Raw genomic sequence first — 5,000 nt, 5'->3', positions numbered from 1 at the left:
TGTCCCATCACTAAACTACTTGTTTCGCCAGCCTGAGAAATCAAAGACAAACTAGTTTTATGGCCAACAGTGCTGGGTTCTGCTGGAGAAAAAACGGTAGGGTACTAGACCTATAATCAACAAAGCCAGAAATCGCTCTCTCAGCATCTGCTGAGTTTCTTGGCCCTATCTTTTGATTTTCTTCACTTTATTCATAGGTCGACCATTGCTGTGAAAAACGAACGCCTGATAACGGGAAAGAAAAAAATTAATTTCAGTTACATATCTACTTTCAGCAACTCCTTATATTTTTTTGAGGAAAAGTATAATTAAGTCGAAAAGGTGTAATGATTGTCGTCGCTCGGTGATACTGACAGGATTACACTAGTCCAAAAATTAAATCAATGGGTGGGTTTCTCAATTTCAATATTGAAATGAAACGAGTTTTTCTTGGCAAATCTATTCACCAGCGCTAGCGAGCGCAAATGTTTAGGATACTTTCTGTATTGGTAAAAGAATGGACCTGTGCCCTGTGCCCTGTGCCCTTTTTGTACCTGCCGATAATGGCTGTCACTAATTAACCGTTGCCGTCGTTCTGACAAGCTCCTTTGGTATATTCTCCCACAGATCGACGGAACGCTAGGAGAAGATGAAAGTAGTAAGTTTTCATTTACCATTTTTATGGCAACTGAATCCTGTTTTACTACTAGCCTAATGACTACTAGGAACTTGAGCGTAAAGACAACAACAGCGAACACTTGCCGATTATCTCTGAGAGGTGAGTTCGTCAAGTGCACATGAGAACACGACAGGCTTGAATGGAACCATGTTTTGCCATGGTCTGTGCTTCTGTTTCATGCTTGATGGCTGCTTGTATTTTACAATCAGCGCTTATGTAGCACTGACTTATAGTTGTGGCTTTGACTAGCTCCGTGAGCGATCTTCGTTGAAAGAGGAAGAGGACTTTTTTGAGGAGGACATGATGACAGATAACGAGTCTCTCCCGCTTAACTTCGACGGCTCTTATTTACAATACCTTCAGCTCAAAGGTGACAAGTTAACGTGGATTAGTGATCTTGAATCCCTAAAACATTTCGTTGAGAAGGGTTTGAAACAACAAGGCAAATGGTCGTCGCCCGGCGGAAATTCGAAACAATTTAAAAGCTCTGTCAACAACATCACTATTACTTGGTACAGTAAAAAGCAACTCACTCTCGCCTTCCAGGGGCGAGATGGACCCGTTTTAAAAGGCAGCTTGACCAAACTTGTTCGAGACAACGCAGGGAGAACCGATTCAACGGGCTCGAATGTCTCTTCAACGGTCGAACAAGTAAATCCATTGTTGTTTGAAGCCAATGACATTTATGCTAATCAACCAAGGGTAGCCGAAGCGGGACCAGTATTTTCCAGTCAAGAGAGATCTAATACTGAATTAGTTGCTGAAATAGAAGGTATAAAACTTGACCTCCTTATTCTACAGAAAAAGGTAGAAGCCAACTCTAATCTGCTCTCGATGAATTGCCAGAATCGAGAGGAATTTGCTGTTAGCGCCGAACTTTGTGAATACAAAGGGAGGTGTGAGAAACTGGAATCATCTATATGCAAAAAAGAGAGAGTTATCGAAGAACTTGAGGAGAAATGTTTGTCTCTCGAAAATCGTGCTGTATCATTGGAACAGGAAAATGACTCACTAAGGCTTGCATTAAGGCTTATTTTACAAGAAAAGAACGAAGAAGACTCCCATCACCAGCAAGAGACGAACGAGTGTTTTTATCAAGTGAAAAACTCGGGCACGAATGTTGGGTGTAATAAACGCAACCAACGTAAAATGTCAACTCAGAATAATATCGTGACGCGTAACAGGTTTGAGATCCTTAGTGATGCACAAGATGATCCAACAGAGACAGAGGCAGCAACACACAAAATCATCCGGCGACGGCAAAACCATCAACGGGCGTCATATAGGTCGTCTCGCAGTAATCCTAGTGAACCAAGCGAAACTTCTGCTAACGATGATTTACGCGGTGAGGTCGGCAGAGAGAGGAGTGCCAGCAGTAAGTTTACAACCCTATTGATTGGGGACTCCATGGTCAAGGATATTCACGGTAAGAAATTAGCGAAAGCAGTAGGGCACCGAGTGGTGGTAAAGTCATTTTCTGGAGCCACAACCAAAGCCATGAGAGATTACTTAAAACCTTATTTAGAGCTCCAGCCTGATGAAGTGGGGCTACATGTAGGTACAAACGATCTGAAGGCTAAAAACGGCAAAACATCTAAAGAAGTTGCAGAAGCTATTGTTGATCTCGCTAAACGGATAGAGGGGTCTTCCGAAGCTCAAGTCATAGTCTCAGGACTTGTAACACGAAAGGACAAGCTTAATGATAAAGTCTCAGAGGTGAACAAGCACTGGACGAAGTTTTGCCGTCAGAATGATTGGAGATTTATTGAACACAATAATATAAACGAAAATGGGTTAAACCGTGGAGGTCTACACCTGAATGTTGCAGGTAACAAGCGTATTTTTAAGAATTTTAATCATGGTCTAGCTCATTGAACTTTTACTATGCCTTCCATTAATGCCGTGCCGTTGGAAGGCAACAGCCAGGAGTCATCGAGAAGTCCGACTCAAAATCCTATTGATCGTTCTCGAGTATTGCCCTCCAAACGCGGTTTTAAGCTGGCCTCGCTGAATATAAATAAATTGACCACTCATCTTGATGAACTCAAGATCTTTCTCGTAAGTAACGATATAGATGTTCTCGCAATTAACGAGACTAAACTAAATGAATACATCACCGATAATGAGGTCAGTATCTCTGGTTATGATATAGGTAGACGTGATAGAACTACATATGGAGGTGGGGGCGTTTGCTTTTATGTAAAATAGTCAATTAACTTTTCGGTCCGCAACGATCTTTGCATGGGCAGTCTTGAGAACCTTTGTATTGAAATACGCAAACCTCGTTCTAAATCATTTATTGTTGCTACGTGGTATAGACCACCTAATTCGCTTGTTAGTATATTTTCACCTTTTGAAGAGTTGATTGGGAAATTGGATTCCCTTAATACTGAATTCTACCTTTTAGGGGATCTAAATTGCAATATGGCCGCATCCCAGTTTGATAGCGATACACGCAAATTATTAACTATCACGGATGTTTATGGTCTTCAACAACTCATAACAGAACCAACAAGAATAACCGAAACTTCTGCAACATTGATTGATTTAATATTTATTAACTGTCCTGACAAGGTGTTATGCTCAGGTGTGCGTCATATTGGCATTAGCGATCACAGCATGGTCTATGTCTATCGAAAATTAGCCATTAATGGACAGAGTAAGGGTCACACTAATATAACCTATAGGAATTTTCGAAGTTTAACCGTGATAAATTTCGTAGCGATGTTGCATCTCAAGATTGGGATTACATAAACAATTCTTCCAATCCAAATGATATGTGGAATGAATGGAAGGAATCCTTTTTGGCTATTGTTAACAAGCACGCTCCATTGAGAACCACTCGTGTTCGCGCGCGGGGTTCCCCATGGATTACTTCTGAGCTTAAAAAACAGATGCACGATCGAGATATTTTGAAACTCAGAGCAATTAGATCAAAAAATCCTAATGATTGGGTTCATTTTAAAAGACAGCGGAACAAAGTCAATAGTGCGACTAGGCTAGCGAAGCAAGTTTATTATCAAAATATGCTAAACGAGCATAAGGGTGATTCCCGCAAAACCTGGCAGATCATCAATGAGCTGTCTTCCCGAAATTTCGTGGAAACGTCTGTGAAACAACTGAATGTAAATGAGCAATCAGTAACAGCTCCAGCAGAAATAGCGCACGAATTTAATCGTTATTTTGCTACCATTGGCCCGAAACTTGCTAGTGATATTCCTTCTTCAGATGGCAACAGCTATCTGAATTATCTCACTAGCACGGATAAGGAGTTTCAGTTCCGGCCAACCTCCACAAATGAAGTATTTTCACTGCTGAATAAACTAAAAAAAATAGAAGGCAGTCGGCCTAGACAAAATTTGTTCTCGACTTATTCGTGAATGCGCGGATCTTATTTGCAAACCGTTGTGCTATATTTGTGCAGTCATTAAATGTAGGTGTGTTCCCAGACGACTGGAAGTGTGCACGGGTCACTCCACTATTCAAACAAGGGGAACGTGATGACCTAAACAATTACCGCCCAATTTCCGTTATCCCGGTTATAGCCAAAGTGTTCGAAAGAATAGTTTATAACCAATTATATGCGTACCTAACAAAGCATAACGTAATATGTAAATGCCAATCTGGTTTTCGCTCTATTCATTCCACCGTTACGGCTCTACTTGGGGCTACGGATACTTGGGCTTACAACATTGACCGAGGAAAAATAAACACTGTTGTTTTCCTAGATCTAAAAAAAGCTTTCGATACGGTTAATCACGAGATCCTTTTATCTAAATTAAATAATTACGGCATACATGGCATTTCTTACAACTGGTTTAAGTCCTATTTGGACAACCGCACTCAAAAGTGTTCCATTAATGGATCACTTTCTAAAACTTGCTCACTAAGTTGCGGCGTCCCTCAAGGGACTATTTTGGGTCCATTGTTGTTTTTGCTATATATCAGTGATCTGCCAAACTGTCTAACGAATTGTGTGCCATAGATGTACGCAGATGACACCCACCTAACATATGCGGGTGACAATACAGGCGACATAGAATCAAGTCTTAACCATGATCTAGAAAATGTTAAAAAATGGTTGATAGCAAACAAACTTACCCTGAACATGACAAAAACCGAATTTATGCTGATTGGATCAAGGCAGAGGTTGTTTGCTCTCACAAATCCTCCAATTCCCGAGATTAATGGTGCTCCTATCACTCAAGTTTCTGTTGCTAAATCCCTGGGCGTGCTTATTGATAATAATCTTAACTGGAGTAGCCATGTCGATAAACTGACAAAGAAAGTAGCCTCTGGAATTGGAGCCCTCAAACGTATAAGGCATCTCGTTCCTCAGACG

General features: G+C 40.9%; 1 protein-coding gene and 1 pseudogene across 1 annotated transcript in view; one reads left to right on the top strand and one right to left on the bottom strand.

Moving 5' to 3' along the window:
* Positions 1-5,000, bottom strand: part of LOC138024826 (uncharacterized) — a 437,788-nt gene that overhangs the window by 220,070 nt on the left and 212,718 nt on the right. The window lies entirely within an intron of this gene.
* On the top strand, positions 2,543-3,412 carry LOC138024704 (uncharacterized; annotated as a pseudogene).

This window comes from Montipora capricornis, chromosome 11 (assembly GCF_036669925.1).
Source record: "Montipora capricornis isolate CH-2021 chromosome 11, ASM3666992v2, whole genome shotgun sequence".
In the NCBI taxonomy this organism is placed as follows: Eukaryota; Metazoa; Cnidaria; class Anthozoa; order Scleractinia; family Acroporidae; genus Montipora; species Montipora capricornis.
The sequence above is the reverse complement of the archived record's forward strand: the minus strand, read 5'-3'. Positions and strand labels throughout refer to the sequence as shown.